Here is a 25,873-nt window from a genome sequence, read left to right as displayed (position 1 = left end):
CACACACCAGTCAGTTCTGACTGCACATTTCCCATTTGTCAGTTAACTTGTGCTTCCTTTTGCTGCTTAGGAAATATGCGAAAGTCCCTTTATGAAATACGGAGGTCTTAAACCCTGACAACAACCTATCCATCACAGTTATCATATTAAAGACCTTACATGGGTTAACAGGGACCCACTACCTAATTTCAAGCTCCCCATTTTCCATTCTAGGTCTAAATAGAGCTGCTTTGTCTTATCTTATACTGTGGCTCAATACATCCACTGTCTTTAACTTTTTTCTGATTGTCTTCCCCTAAAACCAAAAGGTTTAAATACCAGGTCCACATGATCACAGCTGTGTGTCCGATATGCCCGTATTAGTTACATCCTCTCTTTTTGACATTGTACAGAGGCAATACTAGAAGAAAAACTGTCCAAAACAAAACATTTAGGGCAGGCAAAGTCTGAGCTTTTGGCTCATATGGATTACTTGTAGATAAAAGGTACATGGGCTGGTTCTTATGTGGTACTTTTCTACTCTACTTGAGCACTCAAACCATTTTAATTAACGTGTCTCATTCACAAAAACATACAAGCACTTTTTTGTCTACATTAAAGTGCTTTCTAGCCAACATTCACACTCTAATGAATCCACCGGGAGCAACTCAGCATTCAACATCTTGCCCACGATACTTTTTGCCACAGAGTCTGGAGAAGCCAGGAATCGAAACTGCTTTACCGCTTGGACCACAGCCACATAATGAGCATCCACTGTAAGACTGTATATGAATAAATAACATAAAAGGTCTTCTTTAAGCTCTAAAACCTTAATTAGCTGCTACCTCTTCTAACCCCAATGAAATTACATTTGCATGCTCACAAGTCTGCATCGATTCCACGGCTTTTGTATAGTGTGGTGTAATTTTCCACTCTAAAATAATCCGGCTGTATTAGAGATGTTGACCTTTGATAAGGAGTTTTCAAACTGTAAATCTTGAACACAAATACAGACAAGGAACTACGCACAATTTGCCCCATTTAGGTTATTAAGTTATTAACATTATTTACATTCTTTACGCTGCTTATTTTTACTCTGTTCAGCCTGAACTTTTGGAATGTTTACGAGGTCTATACTAACACGAGTGGACAATTACATTTATCTTTAGTGATTTGTGTGACATATTATAACTAAGACCAAATAGGCTTAGCATTTCAACTACTGAGTGAGGGGTTTTTTAATGAGACAAAAATCAGGATCTTTCTGAGGTAGCACAGCAGAAAATAAAGTTATTAATCAGAACAATGTCATAGAACAGTTGTGCTGTTAGAAAAAGTAGAGATAAACAACCCAGTTGCTTAGTTTGATTATCACCAGCTGCTCCTGAGAGGCAGAAGAAGAAGTTGGCAGATTACAGTACAGGATCAACATGGCATCACATTAAATAAAGATTTTGTTTATGATAATGGCTGCAAAAATACCAAAACACTATTAACCCAGACTGTATTAGCAGGGTGCCTTCAGACTGCCGGTTGCTGGGTAAACATTTACTGCTACATAAACATGCTCACTTAAATTAACTGCCTGCCACAAGTTTGAGTTTTACATGGCACCCTCGTTCTGTGAGAGTCCTTGGCTCTGAGCACCCACCGCCCTCTGCCCCGCTCAAAATAATCTGTATGAAAGCACAATTAGGACCGAAACAGGCATTCGTCTGGTAGATAAGATCAAAGGATTAGCTTTCATCGCATAAAACTGAGTTCAGATGCAGTTTCAACAAAGAGCAAAAGCCACACACGTTTCACTTAAGACTGAATAATATCATAACGCTATTACACCACAGAGGTGAGTGTGATTCTTTTTGTAGCACCAAAAAGACAGCAGATGTAATTTATTAATAGCAGCAAGTGCATGGTCAGCACTAAACTGCAGCTGAATTTACTCACAGCAGGGACTGTCAATCTTTTTTCCCTCTTAAATAAATATATTTAAATCAGCTGATTTAGCTCTTTCTGCCCTCTCTACTCTGTGGTCTAGAGCCATGACCTTCCAGAAGAACTACCTGATTGCTGATGAACTTTTACTCCTGATGAGTAACCAATCAGCAAGAACAGACAGGCACATTTACACACTACTCAAATACTCAATTACCCAAAAGTAAGGCATCCGATATCACTGTGGCTGAAATAAACATCATCAACCTTTTCGCTTAAGTTATTAGCTAGCATAGTTCCAGTGCCGAATAATGTGCTTTGTTACACAGACATCATCGTCATCATCATTAGGGCTGGGCCATATCATATCATTCACAGTAATACCGGTATAATGTTGGGCAACGATAAGGAAATGAAATGTCGCGATAGAATATGGGTAAACCGCGCATGCGCAGTGCCTTTGTTTTCATACGCACATGGCGGAAAAAGCATGGCGGCGGCGGAGAATGAGAAGGGCGAAAGCGGATCTTTGAATGAAACGGATGAACCAGAATTGGTTTGTAAAAATGCTGCAACTTCAGTGGTGTGGAACTGGTTTAGCTTTCGTACGTCAGATACACAACAAAGCCCTATTTTGGTAGCGCATGCTAGCGGGCCATCGTTATTACCGTGTTTTTGGAAAATACAGCACACTTAATATCAATCATTTGATTTTTCTGAAAATCGACAGTGCCCCTTATAATCCCGTGTGCCTTATGTATGAATTCTGGTTGTGGTTACTGACCTCAAAACGATTTTATGTGGTACACAGCGCTCGAAAATCTGTCAAATGTTTTAGTACGACTTTGCTAAGCTACGAACCTGCACCGCTTGATGGATTGTCGGAGCATTACGGCTACTGTAGGCAGGAGCCTCGCGGAGTGATACGTACTGTGCTTCAACATAATATTACCGTACTGCGTGTGTAGAACCTCGTTTTAAGTTTTGTGGATATTATACATGGTTATGCTGAGGATGTGTCGGCCAATTTCCACTGGAAATGTCTTTTGGTTAAACTGTCAGCAAGGAATTTGCATTTGCACTGTAAAATTTTTATATAACTTTAAATCACATAAAAAAACAACTGCTTGTTAAAGTGAAAATACATCAATATTTTTGGGGGTTTTTGCACTAATAAAGTTGTGGAGTTGTAAAGTATTTTTGTCTAGTGCCGTTATCGCATATTTTCAAATGTATATCGTGCTAAATATTTTTGGTCATAGGGCCCTGCTCTAATCATCATCATCATCATTTATTTGTATAGCACTTTAAAAACACACCAGGCAGACCAAAGTGCTGAACAACATAGATCAAAACAACTAACAAAATTAAAAATACAATAAAATTATTAATGAACAGGTTAATGAACAGGTCTGTTTTCATACATGAGGCGCACCGGATTATAAGCTGCATTAAGCGAAACAAAACAGTCAGATAAGTCAAACTTTACTCAAGTCATTCATTCTTCTTGCTTCCTCCACTTCCGTACCATTGATTCATTAATGCTGAATTCTCTTGCAGCTGCTCTATTCCCATGTTGTTCCAGTATAGTAATGACTAACGATTAATGACAGAGCTGTACATTTTAACTTTTTCAATAATCTCTCAGTCAGAACATGGTTTCATGTTTAGGTAAAAACTAGCGAGCTAACTTCCTGCTAACGTCCAACTCTGTTTAATTTAATAAATTCTGTTTTCATGGATGTCTCGATGTTAAACTTAATTGTTACACCTGGTAAAGCAGCAACGCTGATCATTTTGTTAAAGATGAAAGAATTTAGTCAGTTTTTAACTCTTAGTGATGCTGCAGTGTTCGTTTGACTTTGGGACCTGAAGCAGATGGAGTTTTGGACCCAGATTACAGATTTTTGAGCGCCATGTACCACATAAAATTTGGTTCGAGGTCTGTAAGCACAACCAGAATTCATACATAAGGCGTACTGTTGATTTTTGATCAAATTAAAGGATTTTAAAGATACCTTATAATGCGGAAAATACAGTGTATAGTGCAAAATCACAAACAACAGTTGCCTCAAGGTGCTTTATATTACAAGTTAAAGAACCTACAATAGTTTCATCTACAATCCCTGACACAGTAAGGGTTTATGTAAAAAAAGAGGAAAAAACTGATAACCACAGAAAAACAGAATACCACAACAATGCATGCATCTAAAAACAGTAAAGAAAGCACCCAAAAGCACATTTACATGGACAAATAATCCAGATTACGACAGTATGAACACATTATAAAAAAATACATTTTAGGAATTGAGTAACATCATTTGAAGCAGAGCTTTCTTCCCATAACTTGGTGTTTTAGTCAAAATTTTGACTTCAACGTTTTATTCTTTTGCTGGAAATCAGTTCCAAGTATCAGTTATGCGTCTCCTTCATTACTAATAACCACTGTTGGTCAAGTTACTTGAAAAAAGTAATCAGTAACTAATTACTGATTACTTTCCCAAAAAAGTAATCCCGTTACTTTACTGATTACTTATTTTCAAAAGTAATTAGCTACTTAATTACTTTTTAAAAACATGATTTACAACCTGAATAGGTGACAAAGCGATAGATCTTTCAGCCCAATTCTACTTTCTGCCTAATCCATCATATAAAGTGTAATCAAATAGAAAAGTCTCTTTAAAATGTGTTTTATTAGTTTTAATCTTTTAACTTTATGCATCTAGCAAAAATTAAATTATATGCAACATTGTCTGACTGGAAGACATTTGTTTAACATTTAAACCTATTTTCTGCATATTCCGGCATATAAAATAAAATGTTTTTTGTGTTTACACTCAGTCTTTCAAATAGATGCAAGTAAAACACAGCAGAAAATAAATAAAATCAAAGACTAGCGGTCCTGTTGCTCTATTTTCAACTGTATAGCACGAGTGGGGCAGGCAGATGTTTGCCCTGGTGCAGGTGTGCCGCAGCGCTCAGTGGAAGAATCCGCCAGTTTGTCTGTGAATTGCCCATTCCCTGGTAGCGCACTCGGTGCTTCCTCGGAAGTTAAGGGATTTTTTTCGCTGTAAAAAGAAGTTTTCTTCCCATGCAGTGGACAGCGGACGCAAATGTTTTTGTCACTTTTTACAGAATCAAACTCAAAGTGAGGTCAGTACTTCCATGCTTTAAACGCTGTACGCTCATACTCTCTCCCGCACTCGATATATTATCCATTCTTGATCTGCACACAGCTGTTGCCATGAACGTCGCACTCGCTTACGTCACTGTCACAAAAGAATCACGGTTTTAGTAACGCAGTAACGCAGCGTGCTTACAGGAAAGTAACGGTAATCTAATTCCCTTTTTTGCAATAGTAATCGCCCATCTCTGCTAATAACTGGTACTGGCCATCAAAAGATAATTGATATACAGACATGATATATCTCCAAGTTTAATGCTGTGAGAATTAAACCTGTGATATATATTCTCCCAGTTAGCCAGCTTATTTGTCTTTGGATAAAATAAAACAATTAGCTCTTAAGTGTTGTAATTACCTTACACCAGTCTCTTTTCTAAAGGACTCAAGTGTCAAAATTCACTTAACTCACTCCGTCCGTCTTCAGGCCCCCATCAGAAATGCCACTGCTCTAACAAGCCGACACAGTGCAGGAGTCCTCCACCTACCACTTATCCTGACAATGCCTCAGTGATATACTGCATTTTAAACCTTTATTTACCCAGGGAGGGTTTGCTGAACATGTATTTTCTTTCTTCATAATTTTGCTTCATATTTTCAGTTACACCCAGTTAAGCCACAGTCACCTGCAATTTGCAACTTAACAGCACCAGTGGTGTGACTGGGAGTGGCCTACTTTGCTTAAGGCCACATTAACAGCAGCACTGCTTGTCCATGTCTCCGCTTCCATTCTTACACCAGGAATTATAAACGCGTCTTACAGCTTGAATCGATAACCCTGAGCACTTTAAGCCATTTCCTCTGCTTGCTGAGTTTTATGCTCTTCAAATTACAATGCATTTCTTCCGGTAGTAAGGAAGATGGGGGCCTTCTTAATCTGCCGTTTTACAGCAGTAGAAATTGAATGTAACGGCCCCCATCATACTGAGAAACTGCAACCGTTCAATAAGACTACTGAGATGGAATAAAGTGAAATAGAGCTACAACCAAGGGTTATTTTTATTATCAATTTACCTTTTGATTATTTCTTAAGAAAGCCTAGAACCATCAATATTTAATTTGCTGTCATAAATAAAAAACTTGCATTTTATACGCCAAATAATGAGACATTGAGCTTCATACAGGTTTTCTCATCATTGACTAAAAAAAAAAAAAATTTGATCTTTTCGGGTCTAAACTAAACCGACTGCTGTTACGAGCTGCAAATCAAACCGTCACAGATCCAACTGCTCCAAATTATCTCCAACAAACTGCCAGTTTTGGTTGAGTTAGGCCCAAAGAAGTGGAGTGCATCTGTATGTTAAAACTGCATTTATGTAGTAAATACTAAATCAACAGTGACATGATTACAGCTGATTTCCTGTAAGCCTCTGTGTAACTTTGCACATCCGTCTGCCAGTGAAGCCTCATAACCACAACAGGACGAGGGTCACCATCAAACGCTCTGTGTAGCTGAAAAACTGGACGGTGAAACAGCCACAATAAATGTAAAACCTTGACCCAGCAAAAGAAAAGAGAAGGTACAGAAGGTGAAAGGAGAGACTGGCAGAAACTGAAAGCCCAGTCGACCGTTTACGCCATAGAGAAATAACGATTTGGGTTATTTACATTACCTTAAAGCAACAAATTTGTTTACTTACTAGTGTAATGCAACCAGGAGATGCAAACAGGTTAAAATGGAACCAATCTTTGCAACAGAGGCACAGAGGAGAGACAGGAGTCTACTGCCACTTTAAATTTTTTAAATCATTGAGGAAAATGCCCCTCAAAGTCAATCTGAGTGGTTTTGGGTTTCTTATTTAATCCAAGCAACAATCCAAAACCAATAGAAAAAGAGTCCAAAAACCAGAGTTTGCATGAAAAATGACAGAAACTATGGGGAATTTTATATACATATTAGAGATGGCACGATACCACTTTTTTATGTCCGATACCGATACCGATATCATAAATTTGGATATCTGCCGATACCGATATGAATCCGATATAGTGTTTTTTAATCAACAAAACTGTTTTTTTAAAATATCTTGCTGCATTTTGCAAGTCTGCAAGTTCATACTCAAGTTTAAAACAACAACTACATTAAAGCTATTCTGTTATACCTGTATACAAAAAAAATATTTCATAGTTCAGCAATACTGATCAATCTAATAAACTTAAACCTACACCATCCTCACTATTCTGGTATTTTAAAGAGTACTTAGCGTAAATATTAAGCAACCTAACTAATAGGGTTCCAACTCCCAGCAACAACAAAAATAAATAAATAAAAAATAGGGAACCACCCCTCACGCTCCACCTCATGATGCTTAATCGACGTAATCAACCTTAATTTGATGAAGTGTGAAAAAAAATGTACAGAAATCAATTATTTTTCAAGAAATATTAAATAGATTCAACATCTTTCTTCAACAAAATTGCAGACTGCACAGATGGTACCTTCCCAAAGGAAAAAGTACTATAGCTTACTAGGGTATATATATATTAGACTTAATAGTCACTATATACAGTAATTGACTTCTATTCATTTTACATCAAATTAAAACTTTGGGTGTCAGATAATTATTTATTAAAAGCTCGACATTTTAAATGAGAATAAGAAAGAAAAGTATGTCTTTGTGCCCCCTTTTCCCTGTTCATGCCCTATCGGCCCCCCTGGCTAAACTTTGCTAGATCCGCCCCTGCACAGTTACCAGCGTCAGCTACGTAGAAAAAGATCCTGGAGTAGAAAGTAATATTAAATAAATTCTAACAACAGCTTATCAAGCTTAAACGTGCTGCTGTTGTTCAGCCGCTGGTTTCCTCTTTCTGGTGCAAAGTGGGCCAAAAACAAACAAGACAGACGGACTCGCGACAGAAAAGCCGATCAGCTGATCATTAAGCAGTTTCACGATTGAAGTAGCAGCAGGAGAGCGAGAGGCAGTCGCTTGTTAAGCTTAACGCAGGAATGCTTTACAAACATTCAGAGATGGACTTACACACTTGCTTTACTTCTCTCGGGATAACTTTGTCGGAGATGAAATGCCAGGTCGCTAGCGAAGCTCCAAATGCTATCCAGACCACCGACAGGTCCCGCATGCCACAGCCGCTCTATCACGTGATGCATACTGCTCCGACGTGCTAACGTTCTGAGGCGAGTTACGGCGTGTTGCAAGTTTTGTGAGGTGCTTTCGTGATATTTAATGGATCGGATTACATTTTTTATTTTTCTCCGATATCCGATCCAGTAATTTAGGTCAGTATCGGACCGATACCGATACTTAATATCGGATCGGTCCATCTCTAATACATATTAGAGATGGCACGATACCACTTTTTTATGTCCGATACCAATATCATAAATTTGGATATCGGCCGATACCGATATGAATCCGATATAGTGTGTTTTTTAATCAATAAAACTGTTTTTTAATATCTTGCTGCATTTTGTATAAGTTCATACTCAAGTTTAAAAACAAACAAACACTGAAGCTATTCTGTTATACCTGTATGCAAAAAATACACTGCACCCAAAATATTTCATAGTTCAGCAATACTGATCAATCTAATAAACTTAAACCTACTCCATCCTCCCTATTCTGGTATTTTAAAGAGTACTTAGCAGAAATATTAAGCAACCTAACTAATAGGGTTGCAAACTCCCAGCAAAAAAAAAAAAAAAAAAAAAAAAGTACTAGCTTACTATATTAGACTTAACAGTTACTATATACCGTAATGGACTTCTATACATTTTACATCAGATTAAAACTTTGGGTGTAAGATTCAGATAATTATTTATTAAAAGCTAGATATTTTAAATGAGAATAAGAAAGAAAAGTATGTCTTTGTGCCCCCTTTCCCCTGTTCATTCCCTATCGGCCCCCCTGGCTAAACTTTGCTAGATCCACCCCTGCACAGTTACCAGCCGTCAGCTACGCAGAAAAAGATCCTGGTGTAGAAAGTACTATTAAATAAATTCTAACAACAGCTTATCAAGCTTAAACGTGCTGCTGTTGTTCAGCCGCTGGTTTCCTCTTTCTGGCGTGAAGTGGGTGATAAACAAACAAGAGAGACGGACTCTTGACAGAAAAGCCGATCAGCTGATCATTGATCAGTTTCACGATTGAAGTAGCAGCAGGAGAGGGAGAGAGAGGCAGTCGCTCCATATATCGGTTGTTGAGCCTAACGCTGGAATGCTTTACAAACATTCAGAGATGAACTTACACACTTGCTTTACTTCTCTCTGGGATAACTTTCTCGGAGATGAAATGGCGGTTTGGTAGCCAGGCTCCAAATACACAACCAGACCGCTGACAGGTCTCGCACGCCACAGCCACTCTATCACGTGATGCATACTGCTCCGACGTGCTACTGTTATGAGCAGAGTTACGCCAGGTCGCAAGTTTTGTGAGGTGCTTTTTTGATATTTAATGGATCGGATTACATTTTTTATTTCTCTCCGATATCCGATCCAGTAATTTAGGTCAGTATCGGACCGATACCGATATGTAATATCGGATCGGTCCATCTCTAATACATATCTTCCTAAAGCTCTAACCTTGATGGTTTCACAGCCTATTAACCCTTATCACCAATTAACAAGACCTAAAACTGTAATTTCTGTCTTATACTTTTACACCTGAAAATAAACATCCACACCCTACTGAGAAAAAGGTCTCCAGGTCAAAGAGGTGCCTCTTCTGATGGTGTTAGGGGAAGGAGACAACCAACCTTTACTGAGACATCGGCCACTTCACTTTAAATAGTTGAAGGCAAGGTATAGGGATGGGTACTGGTGTCCGGTGCGTTCTGACATAAACGGTAGTAACCAGACCGAAAAGCAGCGCACATTTCGGTGCTTTATTTCGGTGCTTTTTTTCCTGAGCTGTGATACACTTCTAGCCAATCATTTTACGTTTCCGAGGATAGTAGGCGGGGCCAGGTACGTACGTTCTGTTAGAGCAGAGCTACAGATTAAAAATGCCCAAGGCGAAGCGGTCAAAAGTCTGGCTGTACTTCACAGCAAAATATGCAAACTCAGCAGCCTGCAACAAGTGCTTTAAGCTGATACTGTCAAAGGAGGTAACACCAAGAATCCGATTAAACAGCTGGCGACGCATAGCGGTTTTTTTAAAAGCCGAGAAATGCGCCGTATTTGATAGCTTGCTGCGAGACCTCACACCGTGCACGTCGGGTGGGTTGCCAGTTATCAGACCCGGAGCAACATCCCCCAAAAACCCGAGGAATAGAGTCCTGGCCCCTAGCCCTGCCAGTGTAGCAGAAATGATGAGGATGATGATGCAGCAGCAGCCGTTCTTCTCTGCGTGAGTAGCTTAATGTTGTTAGTGTGTAATTTACGTTGAGTAGGCTAACCACGTTATTACATTAATGCAGGTAAGGTGAACTAGCAAACATCATCATAGCTACATGCGGCTGTCTTCTTGTTTGATGGCAGATACTCCCTTCACCCTGGCCAAAAAGGCTAAAATGACCAAAGAAAAAGTGGAAAACAGTTAAACATGAGAAGTTTTTGGACAAAGTTTGTGTTTTTTCCATTGATTAAGCACTGCTTCCAGCCAAGAGTGATACCATATATGCCACATAGCTGCAGAAAAGGCACACATTGTTATCTTTTTACAAAAAAAACCAGCTGAACATGAGAGGTTTTTGGACAAAGTTTGTGTTCTCCATTCTTTAAGCACCGGTTCGAGCACCGTTTAAGCACCGGCACCGTTTCAAAAGTACCGATTTGGCACCGGTATCGGATAAAACCTAAACGATACCCATCCCTAGCAAGGTATGAGTGGCAAAACAAAATTATTTTGAAGTCTAGAGCTTTTACAGCTGACTGACAGCAAGATAAATAAAGTCGATTCAGGAGAACTGTGTCTGAACGTTTTCTATCCAGTCATGGCTGTCGTTAGCACTTTAACCTAAAAAAGTCCAGCTGACTTAAGACTAAAAAGAGTGCTACTACTTTTAATCTCTACTTTTAATAAAGGGAATAAAGGAAAACTGAAGGACTTTAACCAAAGACTAGCATCAATGCAATAGACATATGTTTGTGTAGTTTGACGTGATTGGTGACGGACTGTGAAGTCACAACTTCACAAAGCACAAATTTATATCTTTAAAGTCCTTACATTTGTCAAACAGTTCAAACAATACAAAGCAACAAGACGAAGCAAAATGAAAGCAACCCATGTAAGGCACAAACTATAAACTACAACGTACTTACACATAAAACCCTCCACCGACACCATTAAAGCATATTTAAACCCAAACAATATGCCCGCTTGTTGGCACGCTGCAGTCTTTACAGGAAGGATGGAGAATCACAGCTTCACACTGTTAATTTTTACACCCATATACTTAAAACTTCCTGTTTTAGTTTCATAAATTATAATATTCAAATGCACCAGTCAGTGTGTGGTGGAGAAGAAGCTTGCTGCAACAGGAAGAATGCAATGAGCCATTACGTGGGTTTGCTGGTTAACAGGCTGGCAGAATTGTAGTCCCGTCTTGCTTTTCTCAGTTTTAACCACAAACTGTGGGCTAGCGGCCGCGGGAAAAAGACAGGGCGCGTCACACACAGATCCTGAGATGAGAGTTATTATCAGAGCTCTGTACGAGCTGGGCCAAAGTACAAGGCAAGCAAGTAATTAATACCTCATTTGGCGTGTCGACGTTCACTTAGAAAAGGCTTTCTGGGCTTGTTAAAAGGACAGAGATGCTAAACAGTAATGTCACTTGTGCCACGCTTCTTTTTGGACTTCAGGGAGAAGTCAGACCTTGGCTGACCCTTGACCGCATTTTATCAAACAGCTGACAACTAAATAAAAGCTGACCTGTTAGATTGTATGTCTGCAGCTTAGTTTGAGGGGAGAAAATCAAAACAGGCAAGACAACAGTGGTGATTCGATGTGGTCACAACCTTTTTCAAACACGTCCTTGAGTAACTTTATGCATCATAACTTTATGGATCCTTCGACTGAAAGCTGGGCGGCAAGTCTAAAAAAAAACAAAACACAAAACTAACTGAAAGTTTTGTTCATTTGTTACTTTCAAACTCATGTGGTCTATGACGAGCTAACAAGTCACATGTTCAGCACTGGATTAACCGCCTTTGTCCTTAGGGCATGGCGATAGGTTGCTACATAAAAGACTGCAATACAACTGACAGCTTGGGAAGTTACATAATTGAATTTTGGTGATTTTACAGCCTTTGCAGTTAAATCACAAACTTGGCATCACTGAGAGCTGCGGGTTAATAAAATCTGCTCTCCCACAGAACACACATAAAAACAGCACATTGTTGTGAATGTGGATTCAGCTGTTTAGCAGCATTAGACTTTTTATTTTGGCTGACAGCGTATAAGAGACAATATCTTTGACTAGAAACTGCTATTAAAAATTTAAAAAACACTTGTGCTCAATTGCCAAAACGGGGATTAAGACTAGTGGTTCGGTGAAGGTCTTAATCTTTCGGTCTGGAACTGGGCTTATGCTGCATTCCAGATTACGTCAGAAGCCTGCGTGCTAATGTGGGACGCCCGTTCAGCTCGTACTACTTCGAAAGTCAGAGCAGCCCAACCAAGTTAGCAATCTAAGATGGTGGTGGTGAACATAAAGAGTAGAAAAACTGGAAAATTTTTAATCAGTGCTGTCACTGGTGTTTGCTTGAGACTTGCCAAATAAGCTACACGCAGAGCACTGACGAGACTCTTTTCATGAATGTGCTTGGATTTTGTATATTTCAGCTGCATTTTGCTCAAAATTATTGCTTTGTGGGTCCTGGTTTAGCTCAGTGGGTGAGCAGGCGACCATATGCCGAATGGCCAGAGAGCAGTCGGCCCCAATTCGAGTCTGACCCACGACCCTTTGCTGCATGTCTTCTCCTCTCTCTCCCCACTTTCCTGTCCATCTACACCAGCGGTGTAAAACTCAGTCCTCAAGGGCCACCATCCTGCTAGTTTTTGAGATAGCCCTGCCATGCCTGCTGCTGATTACCTGAATCGGGTGTGCTTTGCCAATAAGAAGCTACAAGGTCAGGTTAGTTGGAAAACAAGCAGGACAGCGGCCCTCAAGGCCTGGAGTTCGACACCTGTGATCTACACCAGTGGTCTCCAACCTTTTTTGCGCCACGGACCGGTTTATGCCCGACAATATTTTCACAGACCGGCCTTTAAGGTGTTGCGGATAAATACAACAAAATAAAACTAGTACCGGTACCGAAAAAAAGAAGATTTATTCATAACACACGTGAAAAGACCCAGGGACACCGAGTTAACGATAAAAACGATAACAAAATAACACTGAAACCCGATAAAAACCATACATTTCACACCTGAGCCTCAACTCTCGCTGCCCGGTACCAAACAACTCACGGACCGGTACCAGTCTGAGGCCCGGGGGTTGGGGTCCGCTGATCTACACCATCTCAATCCAATAAAGGCTAAAAGGCCAAAAAATAAATAAATTATAGCTTCACCTTTGAGGATGGGGAAACTTTTGAGTGCATGTAGTCAGTGTTTCCAATGTGTCTGTTAAAGAAGCTGTGGTTTTTGCAGTTAACTGTCATCCTTGTACCTTTATTTTAGCATCGCTTGATAACATCTGTAACGTTAGTGTTAGAAAGTCTCATCAAGCTTGCCGACCACACAAAACGTTACCAAGTCCCACCACTGGCCCCCAGGGCATACTTTGAGAACCTGTATTTTATCTATACAGATATCGCTGCTCTGAATATTTTGGTGTATATTAAGAAATATCTGTGTTCAAGGTTACTTGGCAAAACCACTGATTGCATTTTTCCCGATCATAACTTTATGGCATACAGCTACGAGGAGTTTAAATAATGAGCCTCTGGACTCCAGAGGATAATGACCATAATGATTTACAGCTGCACCTTTAGATAAAAGTTGGGTTTGTGAACCAGAAAGCTGCATCGCCATTAGGGCTGCCACAAACGATTATTTTGATAGTCGACTAGTCACCGATTATTTTTGCGATTAGTCGACTAATCAGATCATCATCCATTGGACGTACAGCTTATTGCACCAGCAGCATCTGGTCTTATATAACTATCATTAGCTTACAGCTTGAAGTGTTTGTGCTAACTAAAAATAAAGACAAGATGGTAGTTTATTAATTTTTAATGAAATTTGCAGATTGTTTCGGTGAAGTTTAATAAACTCCTTGCTTTCTAAAATATAACAGGACACCGGAGTATATTCTCCAGCGTCTCACACTTCTGATAATCAGCTGTCTGCTTGACAGTTTTAGCTGTGCAAAAACTATAACTTTAATCTCAGCCAAACCGATTTACTCAGGAACAAATAAAATACTAAAGAAAGCCAAACAATAACATTTTTAAGTTATCTAAGTGACTTATATATATGTTTAACCTGACTAGCGAAAGACGGCGGTGGGTTTGAAAACGATTTGCCGTGAGTCCGGTGTTCTCACGGCTCTAGTTAGCCTTGCCCCCGGCTAGCTAACGAGCTAGTGGGTAACAGACGTCTCCGAAAACGTCGGAGCGCTTTTGAAAATATGTGGTGTCTTGATAAACTGAGCAGATATTTGAGGTTTACACAGCTACATTCTCGCCTGAAAATATGTTAAACGTTTATTTTGTGACCCAGAAAGAATAATAAGAGTAATATTAAAACTAACTAGCTGCCGCCATTGTTGACAACTGAGCTGGGCCGCGCTATGAATTCTGGGACACAGCTTCTTCTTCTTCGGGGTTTAACGGCAGCTGGCATCCTTGTACATGCAGTGCTGCCATCTTCTGTTTCAGTCCGTTATTACACTCTTAAATCCTACTACTCATTCCTGCGTCCTTTGTGATCTTACAAAGCTTCAAACGATGCGTCGACTATTAAATTAGTCGTCGACGATTTTAATAGTCGACATAATCGTGACTAGTCGACTAATCGTGGCAGCCCTAATCGCCATCTTTATATTTTAACAATAAAGTCCTGTTCGGTGTGTAGCAAGCATCTCAAATATTGATCTTGGTTGGATATAATGTTTAGCATTTTTTTGGCTGCCTAACCTTGCAAACCACTTGCTAGTTACTCCTAACTTTGAGCCACAAGCCCGTATCCAAAAGGAACTCGATCTCAATACAAAGTCTGCACTCTCAGAGTGCTAAAATATCATTTACAAGTGAAAACAAGTGCAGCAGATTTACCAAATATTCTGCAAATCAGTCAGCTGCAGCTGGAGAGCTGCAGTATGGCTGCCAGAGGGAAGGTGACATCAACTGAAAGCACAGAAAGAGAAACCTTTCCAGAGCAGCTCTGTGCATCAGAGCTGTTAACGTACACCGTCTTCCTGTCTTCATTAAACTGGCTGAACTAACAAGTGAGTCTGGAAGCCGCGCTGTGCTTGTTTATTACCCTGTCACTATGCTACATGCATCCTGAAATACTACAAACGACTTAACCAATTATTCTAACACAAACAAACTTGCGGTCGTGTCATCTACATTTAAGCAGATAACTAAAGACAAAAAGGAGAATGAGGACGTGAAACACAGGCGCCCCGTCTTTTGTTTGCCGTTTCATCCACCTGAATGCAGCACTTAGCATGTCAGGGAATGTTTTTAATGTCAACACAAAGGCAAAGCAAACCATTTAAATTCACACCACCTGTTGACAACCAGCTATTTGAGATGTTGACATAGAACAGATAGGATCTGCGAAAGCCTGAGCACAGCCATGAATCTTATCAGCAGAGCCAGCGCAGACCGAGCTGCTTCAAAAACATTCACTGCAAGTCTGTACCGATTTTAAGTGTCTCCTTCTGTCCTCTGGCCTTATGGCTGCTTCAGATAACCCACTGTGTTTATGCAATAAATGAAAAAGTCTGCCAGAAAGTCTGAGATTTTTTATGTGCCCTTATGTAAATAACAACACAGGAAAACAAACTACTTTCTAAATTGTGTTGCAAAATAGATAATTCCACCTGGTTCCACCCTGGGTTTGTTGGAAATGTTAAATTTTCTTCAAAGAATCTGGCTGCTGTTTGCATTAGCTAACGTTATCTATGGAGAATAACATGGGAATGTCAGACGCTGCGTCCCATTCTGTTGCTACAATAAAACTGCTTTCAGACTTGAAATCTGGACAAGGTCAGGAGAACATAGCCAGGTTATTGGTCACAGCTGACTTTCTCACTACTATAAAGCTCATTAGGTTTACTTGAGGCTTCTGCTGGGTAGAGTATCCAGGAGACAAGACATGTGGATTCAAAACTACTATTCTCATTCCTCATCATGTCCAATTTTCAGCAGGAACTGTGCATCGTACCCTGATGTGCACCTCCCAAGAAGCCCACAGCAATTATGATTGGCCTGTTCAGCACCATCAATTCCTCGTGTTGATTTCGCGTTACATTTTTGTCTCAGCTTTTTAGTTTATTAGCGAAAGAATAACAATGATCGCCTCAGTATAAGGAGTAAAAAAAAAAAAAATCATAGCATTAATATAAGTACTGACAAATATCAGCAGATTCCTGGCAGGAGATTGTTGATGTGTGTGATGTGTGTGCCTCCTCTTCATGTGTGAAAGCAGCTTGTAATCACTCTAAGATCTGATCACACTAGAAAAAGATGCTGTTAGTGATTAAGTGACAACAACAGCTCCTGTTGTGTGAAACGACCTATGCAAGACTTTTTAAAAAGCAATAAAAGAAGAGAAAAATAAAACCCTTAGTTGAAGAATATAAAGCAGTTGAAGCACAAACACACCCTCAACTTTCATCTTGAGTTTCGATCTCATTTGGTTTCATTTTTTGTGTCTAGACACTGGTTTTGACTTGTGGTCAAAGAAATCCTGGTTTAAAGCTAAATGTACTGTTTTTCAATATTAAACAGAAACTAGAAAACTAAATTTTCTGGAGCCATTTGCACACATGCGCTGCAGCCCTGAGTCTTTCCAGGAATTAATGACTGGAGTGGTTGTGAAAGCGCAGATGTTCGGTGCAGTCGGGTTGGACATTAGCTGGTATCTCACCTGCCAGCATCCTTCTACATAGTCCATATTGGGATGAGTCAGTGTACAAAAAGCACAGCTAATAGACCGGCACATTCACCACTAGCAAGTGGGTGAAAAGTAAGCAGTCGCCTGCATGCTCCATCCAGGCTCCTCCCCTCACCTAAACCACATGGAGCATGGCTGAAGTGGATTATTTCCTGCTGCGTACTACATGTGATACTGGGAAAAGCATCCCAACCTGATTCCTGGAAAAAAGCCCAAAGCTGATGAGTGAAAACTGCTCAGGTTAGACCTGTCCCAAATTCCACTCTACTACAAGGAGGCAGCACTACTTTAAAAAAAATAATTATAGGCCATAATAACAACCTCAAGTTTACATTTGGCTGCCCTTGCTAGTAGGCACCAAAAATACCAGTCAGTTAAATAATTGATTCTTGTTTCATTAATGTACAACACCAGTTAGACAGCTGCACCGGAAAATGACAGTGCCACATTAATGAGCTGCCAGAAACATCCTGAGCCAACAGGTCAACCAGCTCGTTCTGCACCTTTCCCTAAAGAGCAAAATCGCCAGTTGGTACTACAATCAAGAAGACTTCAGTGTGGCTCCAATGTGCATTTAACCACAGCAGAATGTGACAAATTCATAAGGATTTCATGGACTATATCAGCGTTCTCTCAACTTAAAAATTAGGAAGTTATTTTGCAGGTTTAAATGGTGACATGACCGCGCCTTCAGGCCACATCAGACTGACAACTGCTGCATTATAAAAAGACAGCTCCCCTCCCAGCGATCATTAATTTCAATGACACCTCTTCCTTGACACAGAGGCATCCATGAAGCACACAGCTGCAGCTAAAAAGGAGGTGCTGTCCTGTAAAGAATGTAAGCCTCCCTCAACTTCTGCTACTTCAAAAATCACCAACTAATCACACAATCCTGCTTTGCACCCATCTGATACCTCTAATTTAATTTTTCCTGAAATTCCAACAGTATCACATCATCTTATCAGTATCTGTAGAACCTTGCACACACACACACACACACTATTAGGACTGCTGCCGGTATATGACCTGTAAAGATGGGCAAGGACTGAACCAAAGGGGTGATACTGTGTCCATTTCCCATTACTGAATGTTCAAAGAAACCGTGTGGAGGAGGAAAAAGCGAAAGTAGCGCTGAAGCGGGTGAGATCAGCCTCGCTGAGCTGCAGCATGATTTGCAGGCGAGGGATTCTCCACGGTCGTTCAGCAGCTCATTTAGAGAGCTGCCCGAGATCATTTCCTGTCCAAGGAAAGAGACAAATGCTATATCTACCGGAGCTTCACTTACTATTGAGTTTTCTCATTATCAAGAAGCGCTATGCTTTAAGAGGTCGTATACTGCTCGCCTGTCCTGCAGGGCGGACAGTTTTATCAGACTGCCCAGTGGGACCATTAACATTGTTAAAACAGTGCAGAGATGCATGTTTCGGGGTAAAGAGGTCAAGCTTCGTGTTCTTTTGGCCATTTGTATCCATTAACCACTGATGAAAATGCAGAAATTTCACTGTAACGTTAGAAAACCTCGTTAGGTGTCATTGAATCCAGGTCAGAGGTCGGCGCTAAAGAAAAGCTGCAGGTAATTTAGGGTTCCCCTGCAAAGTCAGCAGAAACCCGATATGAAAGTAGACACTAAGAGGATATGTGGAGTGCTATGAAGCAACTATACCATGTGGTAAATGCAAGCACAGTTTGAGAGGCTCAGTGAAGTTAATTTAAAGTGAATCAAAGTGTTTTACAACCTAAATTAAAAGCTGGAGCTGTGACAGACAATAACAGCAACTCACTTTAAACTGAAGTGCAGAAGAAAACAAAAAGAGTGAGTGAAAGCCCCATCAAGGAGAACCTGGCCTTGCCAAATGCTGCATCTCTTCCCTCTGTGATGATGTAAAGCATCAGAAAGCAGCTCAGCTGTTTAAACACAAGCACACTGGCTGCAGGTTAGAAGAGACATCTCAGGCGAATCAAAGCTATCAAGACTCCGAAAAGCAGCGAAATTATTCACCCATCCAACATCAGGCAACGTTTTGAATTAAATGGAATCAGTGAGGTTATGGAGGTCAACTTTCTGTTGCTGTAAGGTGCAGCTTGAATTCATCACTGCCATGATGAGCACCCTGGTTTCCGTGCAACAAAAGTCTGCTCAGTCTGACGGCCTGTGGTTTATAGTCAGCATGAGCATTGATTTGGTAACCTGCAGATCAAAAGATGTCTAGACGTCGATGCAAGAGGGAGGCTGAATTTGTTTTTTTGGCTTTTGTTTGTTTAGCGATTTTAAAAATGTGCCGCTGTGTGTAACAGTGGTTTCTGTGATGACCTTATTCCACTGTGAGACAGCAACGTCACACTTAAACGTTAAACTACAAAACTCTCCGTCTGACTGCTGTACAGGATTGTTTACACCATTTACAGAAATGAACAAATATTCAGTCTTTCATAACTTCTGTTTTAAAAAGAAGTTAAATGACCTTCTCAGAATTTAATATAAACAATTTCTCCCATTCTAGACTTTATACACTACATTACACTTAGCCATAGGATGCATATTGGACCAAGACAGCCTTCATCTGTTCTTAAAGAGGCAAAATCCTGCTTTTCAATTCAGATTTAAAGTAAGAAAGGACAAAGTTTCCCCTCCAGCAGATGAAGACGGCAACAGGCTTGTGCACATAAAGCTCTTAGTGCGAACAGCAAGTGAGGAGTGGGTTTTTTGACAGTAGGGTGGCTCCAATGCAGACAAAACGAAGGCATGATTTCACAGACTTTTGAACCTTTTTTTTTACCCTTATCTAAACTGTGAATACTGGAATGTGCACGTGCATTTCTGCTCAAACATCCGAACCATGAGCAGATTTCTCAAAATGAATTTGCCTGTCAGTGCGCCCCAGGGTGGCTGTGGCTACAATGTAGCTTGCCATCACCAGTGTGTGAATGTGTGTGTGAATGGGTGGATGACTGGATGTGTAAAGCGCTTTGGGGTCCTTAGGGATTAGTAAGGCGCTATACAAATACAGGCCATTTACCATTCTTTTTAAATACTAACCAAACTTTTAACTGTAACTAAATATGGCATATGTATGTAAGAAAACGTGATCAGGCTTTTTGATTTTTCAACCAAATTCTGACAACAGGCATGTGCACATAAATCTCACTGCTAGCATCCAATTTAAGAGCACATTTTCTGACAATAAGATGGTTGGTTACACTTAAAAACGGCTTGATTTGACAGGTTTTGACACAAAAACTTTGTCTGTGACCGTGCATATTAATTCCTAAGAAAACTGGACCCACTTCTCACCTAGACACAACCTGCAATCACCCACAGCATGCTTCCCAGGCTGCAGATTCTCCTCGTGGTGTAAAGTTATGGGAAACCCTCGCATCTAAACCTGGATTCAGTCCAACTGACTCCACCATACTAAAAGGCTTGTGTAAAGCTGATCCTTATCCGCATCTCCCCCTACACACACATACACATATGTACGTACAAATAAAAGCGCTGCACAGACTTGTTGGCTGCACGCCTTCCCCCTCACAATGTCACCCAGGGTTTGCTGCAGCAGGAGCAGGAGGAGCAGGGTTGTGAGGGGCGACATCCACCCAGAGGGAAAAGAAAAGGCATCAACTTTGTGTCTCCATTTAATCCGAACCTCACACACAGATCCTCCTCTGAACTTTGGACAGCAACAACAGCAGGAGGAGAAGGAGAGGGAGGAGGTGTTGGAGGTGGTGAGCCTAATGGTGGACCATGAGCTGTTTCCTTCAAGAACATTCCAGTTCACTGGGAAGCAAAAACTGGTGTTTGGTTTAGAAGAACAACAGCATTTAAACATGACGAGACAGGCAGACAGGCTGCTGCCAGAGCCTCCTCTCCGGGACGGCTAACCGTGTGCATCCCGGATAGCATTAAAGCCACCTTTACGGCAGACTTTACCTCCTCAAAAATAACCCCCATCCCCGGTCTACAACTGCAGGGCCCGGTCATACACCACCACCACCACCACTACCACACACACACGCACACACAGGCACATAACACAACACGTATAGCGTGCCCCGTAGCACCAAGCGGAAAGAGACAAGCAAAAAATGTAGAGGAGGGGGTGCAAACCGGGACCGTAAACCGGCCACACACCCGCCGAGCACGGACATATGAGGAGGAGAAGTGCAGGTAGACGAACTAACCTGTTTGGGAGCAGCACGGTCCGTTGGATGTTAGGTTGAATCCGAGTTAAATCCACTATCAGTAAAACAAAGAGGCGAAAATGACCGAGCGGTCGCGGAACAGGCCGAAACTGTTCTCTCGAAGCGGCAGAACGCATGCGCAGAGCGGCCAAGCGACCGAGCCGGAGGCGGTAGAGTCGGGGGAGGGGGAGGGGGGGAAGAGGGGCGCGAGTTGAACGAGGGCGGCAAATTTCGGAAAATCGATCCGCTGATTCTGTTATTGATTATCGAGTTGGCACCATTTTCTTTATTATGGGTTTATAAGCTGTAAATACTTTATTTATTTGAATTCTTTCATATTAATCAATAAAAATTTATAGCAACACCAGGTTGCACTTCATAGGTGTCAAACATAAGGACCAGGGGCCAGAATCGGTCCGTGAAAGACTACAAGCGGGTCAGTGGAAGGCTTTTGAAAATGTAAAGGAGTGCATGGATTTTGGACTTCTAAGTGTATTTTCATAAGTTTTATGGCATTTATTATTATGTTTTACACTACCTGCTTTAGAAATTTCGGTTTAAAAAACAGGAACATTTCCTTTGAATTACCTAACTTCATGGTTTATAAATACAAGATAGTCTGGTCAATGAGCTACCAGAACGTTTTCTGTAACTGACACATTTATCATGTAGAAAAACTGAGACCTGCTGTTGAAACACTTCTTTTTTTCTTATCATAAGAAATCACGGGGATTAAATGTATAGTTTAATGTCTTTACATTGACAGAACGCAGAGTTTCAGTCCATTTCGCTTAAAAAATAATAAAAGTGATAAAAGATAAAAGTGGAATTAGTTTTGAATTTTGTATATGTTCACTTTGTTTTATTTATTCTTTTTAATGTTATTTTTATTTAAGAAGTCAGCAGTGCAGTAAAAACAAGTGCAAAGTCCAAGCTTTTGTTATCTGACGTGCTGAAATCCAGTGTGTGAATGTGTGTGTGAATGGGTGAATGACTGACTGTAGTGTGAAGCGCTTTGGGGACTAGAAAAGCACTATACAAATGCAGGCCATTTACCATTTAATATACTTTAAATTATTTATGTTGTAGCACATACATCACTTTCATTTAATTATTTTGTAATGACTATCAAGTGACAAAAGTCTTTAGGTCACAGTTTTGGGTATTTTCTAAAACTTTCCACTCATTCAGGAAAATTATGCGTGTATTAAAAATGTTATGTATTTAAACAATTATAACCTGTTACTGTAATGTAAATAATAAATTATAATAAAATAACATCATCCTCATATAGCATTTTCTGTTGTCAGCACAAACAAGGTCAGTGAGAAAGATAAATAGCTCCATGTAGCATTATTATCATTATTATCACTTTGACCATCAGGTGAATTCTTGACCTTTAAGGAGAGGTCAGAAGTCATGTGATATTTTAAATCTTTTTATATGTATTTCTATGTATTGTTGATGCACATTGTGCTTCTAAGACTCATAGTTTATAAGTTATAAGAGGTTTTTGACCAATAAATCATTAAGTGGAATTTGAAGATTTTGTTTGCCTCCAGCTCTTTTGGAAGGACACCAGGACATTAACTAAACCAGCTGAAAGACATATTCTCTCCAGCGTATCCTGGTTCTGCTTGGGGGCCTCCTCCTGCTAGGATATGCCCAAATCAGCTCACCATGTAGGCATCATCAGCAAACTGAAAAATGGTTCCTTTTGGGGCGTAGATTGTCACCTTATTGCATCAGAGGGGTTTGTGATACTTGACAGCTCCCATGAGCTGTGTTGTCAAAAGCAATTTGTCTCTGGTAGGCTCTCCTAAGGGAAACTCCACCAGGACTTCACATGGCCTTAAGTGAAGCACAGGAGCCCATCTTTATGGGGGCCCTCTTCCCACAGAAGGCTAGGTGCTATGTGGATCAGGCAGTGGCCCTTATCCTGTGTTGTCCAGGATCCAAAACTGGTTCCAGGGCAGCAAACCATCAACTTTTCCAATTGTTCTTGGTCAAATTACTTTTGAAGCTTCCTTTATTTTGGGTTCTATATAAAATAGTCTAATCAGTTCTCAGTAGAAAATCTGTTGGGGTTGTAAAATTGTGCTTTAATTTCTCTATGTAAACAAATAAACCTCCATCATATTATAATTTATTAGACAATTCTTTAAAATATTGTATGGTTTTAATTTTTTTTCTGTCTGTTGATTAATGTAGGGTCGTCTTCTTCTTGCACAGAAATGATGAAGCTGGAAGCCAAAAGGGACCCTGCACATTTCTCTAAAAAGAGGCTAATCCAGCCATGGAAATAAGCCAGTAATAAGAATAAGTTTTGGGGATGCCAAATTGTGGAAAATCCTTCTTCTTTACAGCCCTTTTGTTTTCAAATTCATAAGTGAGACCACCTGCAGTGCTCTCTTAAACACCTACCAGAAATCTGGATCAAAATCTGTTTGTCAAATCGCTTGAGATTTACAACAGCAGACTTCAACGATGATCTGTACAAGATCATAAATGGCTGTTTATTATTTATAAAAAACACATATTATTGGTTCACCAACATTTTTAACTGCATTTCATTTTAGTCATGATAACAGCTGATCAAAACTGTCCCTGAACTTACAAATGTCTTCAGGTTAATGGATAACATAACACGTCTGCAATTTACACCAGGTGAAATAAATGAAAGCAGAACTGATCTGATTTCTCACTTTCTTTCCACGCGACTTTCCTGTGAATCAGAGCTGCAGAACTGCCACACTGAGTCACAGAGGGTTAAAGAGAGGGCGGAGCTGTGGTCATGTGCCGTCAATAAGGACAAAAGAGTGAAGAGTTCTCACTCTGCTCCTGCTAAAAGAAAAAAAGTTTGCAGTAGTGCAATGGTGAGTCACGTCGACTGATTCGCTGACGCAAAGACATTCCTGGGCACACAAACTTGTTACAGCACAGCACATTTATTTTGTGCATGCAAAAAAAACCCCGAAATTACAAATTTACCTTCATATAAAACTGCTTTACACCTTCATTTAGACACGTAAATGGCAAAGTCTCCAAGACAACCATACATTTTACAACACTTTTGATTAGTTTGATTAGTCTAATTCGCTTCATCAACATACAAAAGACAATAACTTGTATCTCAAGACTGAGTTAAATACATTATAATTTCAGTGCTATGATTTAAAAACATGTTTTCAGTGAATGGAAGTCTTTTCACTGTGTGTTGTTTGATTTTTACATCAGTTTTTTTTTAGAATAAATAGCTAAAAAAGACAGTCTTTGTCACTTTGAATAACAAATTGGGGTACTACATTTTAGTTCTGCATTCATTCTTTTCTGTCATGTTAGTCATATTTCTGATTACTCATAAATAAAATAATAAAATAACATAATCTGCATGTCAGCGCTGCTTTTTGATGGCAAGTGTTACACATTCCGCAGGTGCAATGTGAACGACACTTGAAGCCTGAAGAAGTGACCTTTGCCAGTTTATGCTGTGGTGCAATATGTGGAATCGTTGTGTGCATGCTCATTTTTTAATCTTGTTGACACAAATTTAACTGTCACCACTTAATAGTCCCCCCCGGCTACAAACTTAGTGTGGTTCATGTAGACTGGTCACATCTGCCAAGCTGATCAAGTCCATGGGTGAGACCAGCAAAACCATTGCATGCACATGTATGCTAAAATGTATGGATTACAGAGGATGGAGAAAATCCCTCAAAACCCTCAACAGTAACGAACAACATCATTACTTCCTTATGATTCAACCTTAGATCTGGAAATATCTTAAATTTACATATATTTTAACACCGATGCAGGGTGCAGTTTAGCACTGTTTCATCACAGCAAAAACAACTTCCTGGTTTAAACCACCTGGCCATTTGGGGCCTTTCGGAGTTAGTTTGCATGCTCTCCTTGTGGCTGCACGCGTTTTCTACAGTTTCCTTATACTGTCCAAACATACATGCAGATTAACTGTCTCTAGTTGGGTTTTTGAGAGTGTATAATTATCTGTCTCTCTGTATTAGCCCTGTGATGAACTGCTTACCTGCCCAAGGTGCACCCCACCTTTTGCCCTATATCATCTAGAACAGGCTCCTCCTGCAACCCCTAACTGCACAAGTATTTAAGAAGGGTGGGTGGATGGATGGATGTGGAATGCTTGTACACCCCACAGCAAAAGTAACACTGCATTGAGTTATTAATGACTTCTCTGCAATTTGGAAATTTTGCAAAGCCACCTGGTGAGCTGGGTTGGCCGCTTTGGCAGGCCGATCTTGGCCTTTGACACCCTTGGTTTAGTCTATTACACCAGTACACATTAACGTTTAATTTATCTGTGTTTATCCTTTATGAAATGATAAACGCAGTCCAAAGTTTTGCTTAATTGAATCTTTTAGATTTTTTCTAGACTTGAAATGTATTGAGAAAAAAACACACAGATCAGTGTTTCGGAAATTATTAGAAGTGATTTATTATTTATTTATCGTTTATGAAGGCAAGACTCATTCAGTTTGAAGAACCCTTTTTTAAGTTCTGCATGCTGACAGCGCTTTTCTTCAGGGCGGAG

The 25,873-nt window shown here is 40.1% G+C and overlaps 1 protein-coding gene across 2 annotated transcripts in view; it reads right to left on the bottom strand.

Annotated features, from left to right (window-relative positions):
* pcgf3 (polycomb group ring finger 3) overlaps positions 1-21,438 on the bottom strand; it is a 74,253-nt gene extending 52,815 nt beyond the window's left edge. Inside the window, exon 1 of one of the 2 annotated variants that reach the window (XM_082507539.1) lies at positions 21,307-21,438. The gene's annotated coding sequence lies outside the window, so the exon portion shown is untranslated. Of the gene's footprint in view, positions 1-12,008; positions 12,033-21,306 lie in introns of those variants that run through there. The other variant, XM_082507540.1, reaches the window with a different exon arrangement.
* Positions 21,439-25,873: the final 4,435 nt, after the last annotated feature.

This window comes from Aulonocara stuartgranti (assembly GCF_965226115.1).
Source record: "Aulonocara stuartgranti genome assembly, chromosome: 2".
Taxonomy (NCBI): Eukaryota; Metazoa; Chordata; class Actinopteri; order Cichliformes; family Cichlidae; genus Aulonocara; species Aulonocara stuartgranti.
Note: the sequence above shows the minus strand (reverse complement) of the source record. Positions and strands in the feature narration are given on the sequence as shown.